Genomic DNA, 14,450 nt, shown 5'->3' on the forward strand with positions numbered 1-14,450 from the left:
CTTCTTACACTATGTAAAGGCCACTAGTGGAAGATCTTAATATAAGTTGTTGTGGGGTCATTAGGTTCTGTGAACATTTAGGGTTGATATGCTGTATAAAGTTACAGTGTTATATACTTAGACAAATGTAAAGGATATGGCAGAATTATTTGAGGATATCAAGCAGTATGTGTTAATTAATAAGAATATAACCTTAACACACATTTGTAACTGTAATGTGCAAAAAGTGGAAAGAATTTACTTCATTATGTTAAAATGTAGCAAAATAATAAGGTATGAAAAATTAATGCTGGGAAAAGAAATATGATTTATGTATGTGAGAGGTAATGTCTAAGACTCAGTTTGGTTATTTTATTTTTTTTTTATTTTTTTTTATATACTAAAAGACTTAGTGCAGGAAAAGGGCAGTTAAATTTTCAGCTCCTGTGGCTAAGTTGGAGATTTTTGATAAGAACATACAAGTTATTAATGAAGGGAAAATAATTAAAAGACTATATGGCATTTTTATGAAACAACAAAAAATATTATGGGATGATCATAAAAATATGGAACAATTTTATACTAATTGGACAGCATGGTGCTTAGCTTTTAAGTGCCAATAAAAAAGTATACTTGGGAGATGATGAAGAACGGTATGAGAAAAAGAAAAGTAGGCCTTTTGGAGAATAATAGCACTAAACAGAGAAGTGTATGAAATCAAGGCAACATGGAAAATGTAACTCAGAGGAAAGGTATGTTAGAAGGAAAAAGAGGTAACAACTCTATTGGAAAAATGTGTAAAAAGAAAGGAATATCAATGTATTAATAAATAAAGAAGGGATAGATGTGATATTATGAATGTGGTGGCAGAATATGTAAATGAGATATGCTATAAGTCTTTGTGGGTGAGTTATTGTCATTAGGATGTTATGAAATGAGATGCAGATGATGAGGTTGAGTTAGAAAATAGGGTTACTATACAAGAACTGAATAATGTATTAACTCATTACATCTGAGTGATGCCTCCAGGTGCATCTGCAATTAACTCCTACTGATATCTCTAGGCATCAAATATTGCTTGTTCATATTTGCATCAGTAATTCTAAAACTATGCTATGTACAAGGTTTTAAAAGATTTCCTCTGAAAGCTTACACAATGGCAAACTCAACTGCTTTAATATTTGGCCTCTGTCTATGATATTAATTTATATACGTATAATTTTCACATTTTTCTAAATATCTCAACAACCAAGTAACACAGGCAGAACTCCTTAGCCTCATATGAAAGCTCTCAGCTAGATGAATATAATGCTGGTGAGATTATGTGTGTAACTTCAGAGCTTGCTGAGATATTGTAAGCTGTTTACAAACTATTACAAACATAATAGTTATGAGAGTTTACTGTGACTTATAAAATTCAGTTTAATACCTAGAACCTAAAGAATACTACCACTATAAAAATAGTTTGTGCTGAAGGGTTTGCCATTTATACTTCTTTCATAACCCTATAATTCCAGAGATATGAGCATTTGTTTGAAATGTGAGGACATAATTTGATTCTGTCAAAAGGCTTAGGCTCCGCCCATTGGAAGTTACAGTGCAAACTTCCTGAGCTCCATTGTAGTGAATGAGTTAAAAAATGTAAACTTTCCATCAATGCCAGGTATGGACAGGAGAAACAACCTATTTTATAGACAAATAGAGGAGAAAAAATGAGAAAAGAGAAAAAATATTTTTTTTTTTAGGTATTAAATTGGTAGTTGGATACAAGATTAAAAAAGAAAAATATGTGCAAAGAGGTTATATATGATTTATGTGGAAAAATGCAAAAAGAAGATGAAAAATTGGGGACCAATTACAATGTGCAATGGAGAGTATAAAATCATTATGACAATTTTGCAACTGAGGTTTGCAAAAGTTAAAGGGAAGGTTATCTTGGGATTAAAATTAAAATATATATGTTATTTGTTAAAGAATAATGGAAAGCATTGTAAAAGTTGATATGTGAATTTGAGAAGGTGTATGATAATGTGTGTCATGCCCAAATGTGAATTATAATAAAAGAATATGGTAAATTTAATAACTATGAGGTTAAGATAGCTTCACAGGCTAAGGACAGTCACAAGGCCTTCTTCATCTATGGCCGGAATCTTAGCGGTAACACACAACAATATGCTAAACTGGTGCTGAATGATACCACTTTCACCGATCAGGGTGGCATAACAATCTATTGGCTGATAAATTCAGATCAAACTTCACCACCCATTACCCCAGCCTCACCAGGTGAAATCCTCTCCAACATACTTCCCACATCTATCAGCAAGGACCATGCTGGCAGTACTCATTAAAGCTAAGAAAAACACCACCTCCATGGGTCCAGACAACATCCCTGGTTGCCTCCTGAACACTCTAAAACATGACCAATCAGAATCACTTGAGGGACTCTTCAACTACAGCTTTGAAACAGACTACATTCCAAGTAAATGGAGGACTGCAACAGTCATTCCCCTCCACAACAGTGGACCATAAACCAACCCAGTGAACTACATGCCCATGAGTCTACCAAGTCTAATATGCAAAGCCATGGAAAGAATTATCATGGAAATGGTAAACAAGGGCATTAGCAACCTACAGACACTGAACCATCAAAATCTGGCTTTGTTAAGGGAATGTTATGCATACTTAACCTGCTAGACTTTTTAGATAGGGTCACCAAGGCATGGATGAGGGTAAAACAGGGCATACTGCATATCTTGACCTGGCTAAGGAATTCAGTACAATACCCCACTCAGATACTGTTGACAAGCTCTCTGAGCTAGGTGTAAATCTCTGAATAACTCACTGGATTACCATCTGACTCATAGACCGAATCCAAGAAGTCAGGAGTGGTGAGACCAACTCCACCAAAAGACTGGTCACCAGTGGAGTACTCCAGGGCTCTATGCTGGGTTTACTCCTATTTGGCACTTCTCAGAAATCAAGGCTAACCTTCAAGGCCAGTGACTCACCAAGTTTGCAGATAACTGTAAACTGGGAGCTTTTATAAATCCCCCCAAGTCACCAACATTTTAGAAAGGGGGTTTGACACAGACAAATGAATAGTGCCAAAGCCATAGCCAAAAACTCAATGCCAAAAATGTATTATAATGCCCTTTGGGAAACTGTCAACCCAAGTTAATTATTGCAGTGACAAAATGCCTCTCAGAGTCGACCCAGTAGTAAGGGATCTAGGAATATACACACACACACATATATATATATATATATATATATATATATATATATATATATATACATATATATATATATATCTATAGACAGCAATCTGGCCTTCAACCAATTCGCAGCTAAGATAATAAGAAAATCATTCTATGTCACCCAACTTTAGGTGAGAATATGTCATCCAAGTCCAAGGATCTTATAGTATCACTCTACTCAGCCCTTATTAGACCTATCATTGAATACAATGCCACCAATGGCATGTTTCTAATCAGATATTTACAACAGCTGGAATGCCCACAAAGGAGTCTCACCAGGAGAATTCAGGGCATGAATACCTTGTCCTTCACTGATTGCGTAAAGGTTTTGTTTCTGTATTTAGTCTCCTATAGACTGGTAAGGGTAGATCTTTGCATTGCTTACAGGGCTTCCTCAGGCCCAGCCATGATGAATCTCTTGCACATGTGCAAAACAAACAGTACCAGAAACATTAGCTCCAGGGATCTAAACTTTGCCTGTGACATAAGCAAGACATGCTGGAGAGACAGTTATGTGTCCCAAAGGATCCACACAATGTAGAATAGGCTCCCCATCCATGTAAAACAAAGTTTATCCCTGACCCTATTCAAGCAAAACCTTGACAACTGAATAGGAAATAGGAAATCTACCCCTGGTTTGGCCCCATGTCGCTTATGGACAGAGGCCATCAATAAGAAAAGTATTATCCTAACTAACACCCCTCCTAAAATCCTTAGTTACCTCCCTAATAACATGCTCCCACCCCTGATATAGATGGCCATGATATTCAGGATCCAAACTGTTTGGGGTGCACAACGTTGCTTGTAATGGCCCTAATAGTTGTTAGTCTAGTAACAACCTAAGAACCTATTAAATGGAAAAATTACCACATTCCTAAAATCACTATTTTAAAAAAGTATTGTGAAGGTGTTAAAAAGTATGGGGTTACATGGTGATATTTAATAAAGGAATGGAGTGAAGCATGGATATCCCATAAAAAATGTCTTATTTTATGTAATGAGCACTGTATCAGCTTGATGTTGTATGGCGCTTAGACATGTTCAAATGGGAATAGAGGCCAGTCATAATTTTACACTCATGTTATGATCATGTCATATACAGATGACATGCTTATATTAGCTAAGAATAAGTTGTGGATAATAGAAGTGATCAGGGAATTAGAAAATGTATTAAAAATTTGCAGGATTAAAACTGGATAAAGAAAAAACGTAAATAGCTAGGAAAAGAGGTAAAGACTGGAGATGAGTATTTTTCTTTTCTCAGTCAGGAATACAAGTTTTAGGCATAAGGTTTATTAAACTGCAATTGGTGACTCCATATTTTAACACACTGATGTACTACTCCCAAGGCTGATCAATGACAGGGTAAGAATTTGTTATGCTCAGATGTTTGAAATTGGCACATCACCAGTTCATTCATGTCCCTTTACCCTACATATGAATATGACATGGTCAATGTCTGTGGTTGCAAATGGCTTGAGATGCATCCCCTTGGAATGGATGAAGAGGGGTAAGACAGAGCTCTCTAAGTATGTTTTTAATGCTGAAAAAAACTAGTCTTGGGCAGTATCTTACCATCATCAGTAATGACACATGATAAGCAAACGATGATTGACTTAGCAATGTCAGTCTCCTCAGGCTACCAAGCTAGTAAATACAAACTTCGGTCTAGTAATTATCAGTGTGGCTCTATTCAGTACTAGGAGCCCAAATAAAAAAAGCCCTGTCTAGGCACCTTCCTACTCTATAAATCTGGGTGTTTATGTAATCACTGAAACCTGATTCCAGAATGATGACAACACTCCATTCTTACCTGGTTTCTCTGCTAATGCTCATTTATGACTATGAGTGCAGATAATGCTGTTGGTGGCACGCCTGTCTTTATCTGGAAAAAACATCTCCTCTAGGCTAATATACCAGGATGCTGACTTTGATCTCCTTCATATCTCAGAATCTGTAAACAATATCTTGGACTAGATCCTGGTCAGCTATGAAACCCCTTCTATGGCAGCTGTAGATCATAAAACATATCTTATTAAGCTAAAATTCCTCTCCATAAATGGGAATGCCATCTTTGCAAGAGATTTTAACTACCCTACTTACATTAGCACATCTGCTCCTCTATAAATAAATGTGTAAAGTGCTTCTTTGACTTTACCTTTCTAAAGTCCCTCAATCAAATACTACCCTGTCCCACTAGGTACATAAACATACTTGATCTTTTCCTCACAAACACAGCACCTGGCTACTCTTTACCCATTGCTATAGTCTTACTGGTCAAATCAGATTAGTCTGCTATGTTATTCACACAGTCTAAATACAGGTCAACAACTAACCCAACCACATTAATAGACTTTTCCAAGGTCTATCTCCTTGTGCTCAGTGAGGACGTGAAATGGCCCAACAGTCCCCCACCCCTAAATGACCTTAGAGTAAATGTCACTTTATATATCTAACATCTACTCCCATCTCAACTCTTACATAGAGAATCATGTCCCTATAAAAGAAAAATAAAATGCCAAGTTTAGAATGAACACCATCTAGAGGAACTGCATTATAAACAAACTCTGCAGTAAATGAGAAAATGTTTGTTGCCCTAAAGAACAGAACAAAAACTCAAGGTGTTAAAATCAATCTCATAAGGGTTAACAAAAACCTCAAGAACAAACATAAATCCTACTGAGCTAATTATAAACTAAATATTGTTACAGCAGCAAGGGATAACCATAAGACCTTCTCTAATCATGTGAAAATCCTCATAAAAAACACCTAGAATTGCACAAAGCTTATAATGGTATCATGCACTCAAACATGAGGATATATCTGGTATCCTTGCAGATAAATTCAACTCCAATTTCCCCCTTCTCTCACCTCCAAACTTCCTAGTGCACACTATGCAGTTCATAACCCCACCCCCATTATTACATCCAAACAGATACTAAAGGGTCTCTACAAGACCAAACATACAAGCTCTGTGAGTTAAGAGAAAATACTGGATTGTCTCCCCCCTATCAAAACACCTTCTTAATGTATTCAACCACAGTATCTCCTCTGGATATGTACCAGAATGCTGGAGAACTGCTGCAGTAGCTTCTATACACAAGGGAGCCCCCAGCATGAATCTTGGCAACTACAGAACTATCAACATCACCAGCTTCATTTGTAAGATGATAAAACACATCATAATAGACCCCATAAACAAGGACATATGGAACCTACAATCACTAGACTCAAGCCAATCAGGATTTGTAAAAGATAGATCAAGTCTATTAAACATAGTTGATTTCTTTGATGAAGTCACTAAAGCAGTAGATGAGGGTAACACCAAGCCCACAATTTATCTCTATTTAGCTAAGGCTTTTAACACTATAACTCACTCTGGCATCATTGACAAACTAGTCAAACTAAATACAAATCACTGTGTAATTTATTTGATTGTCAACTGGCTCACTGATATACACCATTCAATTGCAGTTAATGACATGCTGTCCTCCAAGATACTTGTAACCAGTGGTGTTCTCCAGCACTCCGTTTTGGGACCACTTCTATTTGGTATCTACCAAATTCAGTTTCAAATCTGACATTAAAGGTCTCTAGATGACCATGTTCATGTTTGACTACAAGTCATGAAGCCATTTTCAACTCCCTTAAAGACACTTATATCCTGCAAGAAGGCCACCTTAAACATATTCATGGTACTAGGATCATAGTCTAAAGCTGAATGCCAAAAAATGTAGCATTGCACAGTTTGGGAAACAGGAACTCTCACACCCCTGTTATTCAAATGACACCTCCGTTAAAAAGATACTGTCATTAGAGACCTAGGCACCTTCATGGATAATGAACTCTCCTTTCACAACCACACGTACTGTAATTCAGAAGGCTTTGTACCTCACCCATATCCTCTTGGTCAAAAGAGTTCATCATTCCCCTTTACTCTTCCTTTATCAGGTCCATGCTAGAATAAAATTCACCTTCACTAGGTACCTATCCAATCACCTACTCCAGCATGAAAAAAACATCAGTTCTTAAAATCATCCCAGCTGTGAGTTCTGTAAGTTAGTCAGAGTGACTAAAAGCCCTGTGTCTGTTTTCTGTACTCTGCAGACTCCTACAGGATGATCTATGCCTGGCCTATAAAGCTGTAAACAACCCAGTCTACTACATATCTGTAAAACTAGTACTAACACAAATACAAGATCAAGGGATCTATATTGCAACATAAATAGGACTTGTTGGTATGTCAGATATTTTCCCCCAAAAATTTCCCACCATTAGAACAGATTGCCACTTTCTGTAAAGCAAAGCAAGCCCCGTAGTATATTCAGACTTAACTTAAACAAATGGATGTGAAACTGTAAATTTACACCAGGCCTTATGGTCAGAGGGAGAAACTAGTTGAGTATACCATAGGGATTGCAATGACTAGGCTCAAAAAGGCTTAACTAGACTATTGCCAAGTAGCAACCTATCAACCTGTGACTTTTTGATGAATAGACAATGTGATGAGATATTGCATGAAATTATGATTACAACTAATAAATTGTGGAAAAGTTTTAGAATGTATTTTAGGAAAATGTGCACTTAATTAATTCTATTTTTTTAACGGGGAGCTAAAATATTTAGTATGTGTAAATATATATATATATATATATATATATATATATATATATATATATATATAAAATATACATATATATAATCAAGGGACTGTATTTCCTTCCCTGAAAGATTTATTTATTTTTCTTTGAAAAGAGACTATTCAAGTTAAAAACTTTACAAATGGACATTGCATACTTGAATGAATGCTTGTCTTTAATATTCCTCAGGGACTGAGAATATATAAATTTCCTTTTGGAATTTTTTACAATGATGATGTTATTAATGAATTTGTTGAATTTTTTGATGAAGTTGGTATGGGGTTACTTAGAAAGACTGTATTTCACTACGAAAAGCAAAGTGATGTTGTAGCACAGGAAGTTGACACTTTGGATGTAAAAATCAGAGAAGATTTGTTGCTTCCACAATATAGTGGATTATATTTTAAAATATTAGAGAAGGTGGAAAGAAGATGCAATAATATTTTTTATAAGAAAAAGCATAAATTAGATAGAGATTTGAAACAATATCAAAATAAGCAGGTCTACTCTACAACTCAATTGAAGGGTAGACCTTTCAAAGAAATGGGGGAACCCAAACAGTTAACTTATAGTGAGGTAGTTGCAGGGAACAATGAGTATAATGTGAATGTTGAACCATCGAGTGATGACAGACAGAATTTTCATATGGTAAGATGCTCAGAGAGACTGGCCCAGAGATAGACAGAAAGAGTTGAATACAACAGGAGTTATTATCCACAACCCCAGAGGAAGAATCATTTTCAGAATGAGAACAAACACAGGAATTAAATGGTTTCAAACATAATGTGATTAATTCTTGGAATGGATTCACTATTTATAATTATACGGATAGATTAATTACAGAAGAATATTTTCATTCATTTTCAAAGGGTATAAAATTCATTCCACAAAAGAAAGGAGATTTAGTTGATGATATTATGGCCTTAAAGTTATATACTAGGAAGCTAAATCTTGATATTTTTATGGGGATTCAGAAAGCCATAACAAAGAGGACCATAGGGTACAGATTCCTATTCCAAAAAAAAAGTACTTTTAATCCTCCATTACACCCCTTAGTGAACACCTTTGAAAAGTTAGTCCTTGAGGATATATATAAGATTCATATGAACAACTATAAGGTGCCTTGGAATTTAACTATGGGTGAATATGGTTCATAGGTTCATAGGTTTATACTAGGCTATCTGCCCTAAGGCATTTATAAGCCTAGCCCAAAGTTTTGTGGCTTACGCCACCCCTTATGTTATGTTATGAATTGTTAATGACATTAAGGAGGGATAACGCTGTACATATCATGACCCTGGATAAAGGGGAGGGGTGGTTTTATATAAAGCATGTTAATGAGATGCAATAATTGTTATTTGATGAGGCTGCATATGTAGGGGTATCCAAAAATCAGATTAATACTTCCTATTCTAGAATTGATTCTTGTTTAAAGGAATATTTATTGGATGGAAAGATAGATTCTAATTTATATAATTTTTTATATAGCAAAGATTCAGTTATCCCTGTAATTTTCAGTATACACAAGATCCATAAAAATGTAATCAGACCACAATTTAGGCCGATAGTTTCTGGCTGAGGTTCTAAGACTCATCCTCTTGCTGCATATAAGGATTCTTGTGTGCAGCATATTATAGGGAAAATGTCACATTTGGTAAAGGAATCCTAGGAATTTTTGGGTTTGCTGACTATGGAAATATGGGCGAAAAATTTGATCTTTTTAACCATAGATGTTAAAGATCTTTTTACAGTGATTCCTAAGGACAGTGGTCTTGCCTTATTTGAGGAAACATTGTTCCAGTTCTCCAATTTAAGTCATGATCAAGTTAATCTTATTTGTGAATTCATGAGTATAATTTTAGATAACAATTATATATTTTTTGAAGGTGAGTACTATAAGGATATCTAGATAGTAGCAATGGGAGCAGCTTGTGCCCCAGACTATGTGAATCTTGTCCTTTTGTGGTGGAAAAAAGCTTTTGTGTTAAACTGCCCTCATTGGAATAAAATAAAGTTGTATTAGCATTTTTTGGATGATATTTTTATTCTGTGGCATGGTGTGAGTGATGAAATAGAAGAATGTATTCAATATTTGAATGATACCACAAAATTTTTAAAATTCACATTTAAGTTTGATAAGGTGGGTATTAATTATTTGGATACTTATATATCACACGGACAAGACGGGTTTAGATCCAGAGTGTACAGAAAGGAAACTTTCTATAATGCATATTTATACTTTAATACAACCAGCCCTATATGCAAAAAAGTAGTATTGTAAAGGGACAAGCAATAAGAGTGGCATGAATGACATCCCATTTTGAAAATGTTAGGTTGGAATTACAGAAAATTTCTATTATGTTCCAGGAATGAGGCTATCCCCGAGTGTAGGTAGATGAGATTATTCAAGATGTATACGAAAAATGGGGAACCCAATATAAACCTCTTTTAGGAAAGGGTTTAGATAAGGGTTTTAACATCGGTACCCCACAGGAAGCACATAAAATTCACGAGAAGGCTTGTGTTTTACAGTTTAATCATTTGACTCATAAAATAAAGAAAGCCGTACAAGTAAATTGGAATATTTTTAAAACAAATAAGGAAATTCTTGGTAAAATAGGAGATGAGCATAGATTTAACAAAACTGGGGCCAATTTTAAAAAACTTTTTGAGCAGAAACTGGACAAAAGCAAGGAAATAGATAATGGCACCAAGGCATGTGGTGCTTGTAGTCAGTGTTCCTATATAACTAAGTCTGTCTCCATGGTTTTAAATAACTGTTTGAAAAGTCAGATAAACTTTAAAAGAGGAAACTGCTTTACAAGTAAAGTGGTGTACCTGGCAGTATGTATGACTTGTTCATATTTCTATGTGGGGAAAACAGTGTTCATGAGCACTTGAATGATATAAAAAATAAGAAATGTAGTAACGCTCTATACAAACATTCACTAGATTGTGTTGATTTTAGAAAATTCACATTTGGAATATTAGACAGCATCAAGGAAGATCATAGGGGAGGGGACTGGAAGAATATTTTGAAGAAGAAAGAGACAGAATGGCAGATTAGATTAGCTGCAATGTCCCCCCCCTGGATTAAATGATGCTATTTCTATTTCCCCTGTTCTTAATGAAAGAGCAAATAATATTTAAAGGTGTATATTAGTATTTTTTAAATATATATATTTTATATATATATATATATATATATATAATATATATATATATATATATATATATATATATATATATATATATATATATATATATATATATATATATATATATATACATATATATATATATATATATATATATATATATTCATTTATAATATATGTATGTATTTTAAAATAATTGTTTTTGAACATGTTTTTATTATGATTTTATCTAACTGTGCAAAGCATTATTTTGGTTCAACTTCCTGTGCAGATTTGATTTATGTTTATTTTAACCTTTGGTTGGTTCATCAATTATGATGTCAATTTGGGTAAGGTATTTATATTGGTCAAGAAGTGTTGTGTTTTGTATTCTGATGAAGTCTCTTATGATGAGATGAAAGCGCTCAATACTGTTTGGAATAATAAAGTAGTTTTGTGTGGTGAATTCGGATCATTTTTTTCTTCAGTTTCTTGGTTGCAATTGGTGTTTATAGTCGTAATTAATATATATATATATATATATATATATATATATATATATATATATATATATATATATATATATATATATATATATATATTGTGTACATCAAAAGAGAAAGCGAGAAAGCACTCTAGCTATTTTTCTGTACAATTTGGAGATCAAGGTTGTATCCTGTTAAAAGAGGTATATTATATAATAAAATAGAAAAGGGTAGGCTGGGATTAATACAGCCAGTGATTTAATTAGCAGCTTTGCAGATATATTGAAGGTGGTGAAATATTAGAGCAAAAAAGAAAGAGTTTTCATAAAGAATAAATCAGAAATATGAGAGTGCCAAAGCAAACTATTACAATGAAAATATAATGTAGAGTAAACTGATCAGAGAAAAAAGTTGCATGAAAACGTTATGGGCACATTTTATATTGCTGACCCATGGCAGGATTGAGTTTGGATGAATGTCAAATTATTGTTCAAAAGAAAATTAGATTTAATGAAATAGACAAAAATCAGAAATTGTTATAGAGCATAATGTTAAATAAGATGCCTGCTAAAGGGCCAATTATGTACAAAAATGGTGGCAACATTATGTAATTTACATGGTCATAAAGAAACTAGTTAACATTTATTTTGCAGTGTTAAAAAATAAAATATTTATGTCCCACAGCTATACAAAAATACCTAGGGAATTATGATATGAAACCTGCCATGAATTCATATATTTAGTATATGATGTGGCAGACAGGCACATCACAGGACAGCTAGATTTCATTTTTCTCCTGTCTGGATTATATGGAAAGACAGATGTGATGATTTGTTATTTAATAACATGGGAAATTGCTTAGATATTATTTAAGTAGAAAAGATGACTGGGGAAAAATGTGAGGGAAGAATGAAAACAAAATGAAACAGTATACTGAAAAATGAACTTGATTTGAGATGAATTATCTAAATATGTAAGTATGTCTGTGTGCATGCGGATATGTTAATAAAGTACCCCTACCTTTTTGATAGACACCACTGAATCTTTCACACCCAACTGATCTACCATCAAATCAGGCAGATGAGACATCAATCTAAAGTCGCACCTGAAGGAAAGAACTTCATGATTTACTGTACTACAGTGTTAGTAATGGAAAATTAATCCAAGTACATGGGGTGGAAATAGAACCTACAGCCTTTTGATCTTCCAGTTTCAAAGGTGAGTGTTCGACCTGTTAAGACACAGAATAAACTAAATGGCAGTTGTCATACATTATTTTCCAGACATAGTATTTAGATGTATATGCAACCTTCCTAATGCAATGTGTTACATTACTAGGATTAATTTATTTGATGTCATTATTTTATAACACAGCATCAGAATAGTTATTACAGAGCTGTGATTAACGGGTCTATTTCACTTCATCAAAAACCTCAGTTTAGAGAATCCATATTCATCTAACACAATTGAGCAAAAGCTCACTTCAACGAATGATTGTTTCAGCGAACTTTCACACAGGGAAAGAAACTAGTCAGCCATCATCGGGAATATGCCCTTTTCCCCACTGTAGTACAAACTTAGAGTTGGTATATTTAGTTGGGGGGTGTGAGGGCAAAGCCCCCCACTTAGCTGAGTTTAAGATTTTGTATTTTTTTGTACGGTTGGTAGCTGACTGGCTAGTTTCTTTACCTGTGTGAAAGTTCGCTGAAACGATCCTTCATTGAAATGAGCTTGCACTCAATTGGGCTTGATTAATAGGGATTCACTAAATTGAGATTTTGATGAAGTGATATAGACCCATGATTACCATAAGGGTGATGTGGACAGTTTGAAGAAAGGTGTTGGCTGGCAGGGGCTGTCATATCTACCTTCAGCGATCCACATGTGTACTCACAGGTGTACCTGTTATAGCATGGGGCAAAAGGAACAGCAACAGCAGAAGTAAAGGTGCTACTATAAGCCCTATTCACACATGGCAGGCATTTCTTTGACAAGGTAAAACAGACAAGGCCTTCTGGGCCCAGCTGTGACAGAAAATAGTGCAGGACATAAGTGCAGCAGATAATCACAATCGGATAATGCAACAGTTGCATTGCGAGGTAACTGATATGATGCTGCTTTCCAAGACTTCCACACAAGTAATTATCAGGGAAAGATTGACCACTGAGGTGGATCACCAACACAGAGGTGTCCGACAGATGTGGAGGAATTCATAGTATCCCTCAGCAGCATAAGTGAGAGAATCCTCATCCCTGGTAGTACATTGGATATGGGAGCTTGGCTGGTGGCAATGGTCCAAGTGCCAGTAGGGGATATCCCAGTTGAGTAATGGCACATGCCATTCCTGAAGTACATTGAATAGCATCTCTGTAAGTTATCCTCAGACATACACATCTGCATTTAAATCAGCTGGGGACACCAGGGCTGCAAGACAGACAACCTGTCCTACAAACTATATATGTGCCCACAAGCAATGTATAGTATTGGCAAATAGCACTTTGTATGCTACATGATGGTGGGAATCAAAAATGCCTACTGGCAATGCCACAGGTATTATCTGTATGCATTCATAGACTCCACTGGTAGAGGATCCAGAGCAGTAGGTCAGCACATGCCAAATTGTATCTGGTCTCTGGAGGGTGATGACATTAGCACTATAAATGACAGAGTCTGTGGATACTGAGACACTTTCAGCAATGTTAATAGTGGATGGCAAACTCCATTATCAACAGCTGAGGGGACTGTCCATTATAAATTTCCAGCATCACCTGTGTCTACATCAGTCCAACCCATGTTACAGTCAGCAGCACCACAGACAGTATCGGGTCTATATTAGACAGACGGACGCTTAAATGTTCGAATCTCTAAAGGTCGACCTTTAGAGATCGAACATTTAAATGTTTGAATATTTTTAAAAATTAAAAAAAAAACTAAAGGGTGTAAGCAGGGGGG

General features: G+C 35.1%; 1 protein-coding gene across 1 annotated transcript in view; it reads left to right on the top strand.

Moving 5' to 3' along the window:
- Nucleotides 1-14,450, top strand: part of LOC122794768 — an 80,782-nt gene that overhangs the window by 45,622 nt on the left and 20,710 nt on the right. The window contains exon 2 of the mRNA XM_044063395.1: nt 12,530-12,716. The gene's annotated coding sequence lies outside the window, so the exon portion shown is untranslated. The remainder of the gene's footprint in view (nt 1-12,529; nt 12,717-14,450) is intronic.

The sequence above is a fragment of the Protopterus annectens genome, chromosome 2.part1 (assembly GCF_019279795.1).
Source record: "Protopterus annectens isolate FY-2018-M chromosome 2.part1, PAN1.0, whole genome shotgun sequence".
Taxonomy (NCBI): domain Eukaryota; kingdom Metazoa; phylum Chordata; order Ceratodontiformes; family Protopteridae; genus Protopterus; species Protopterus annectens.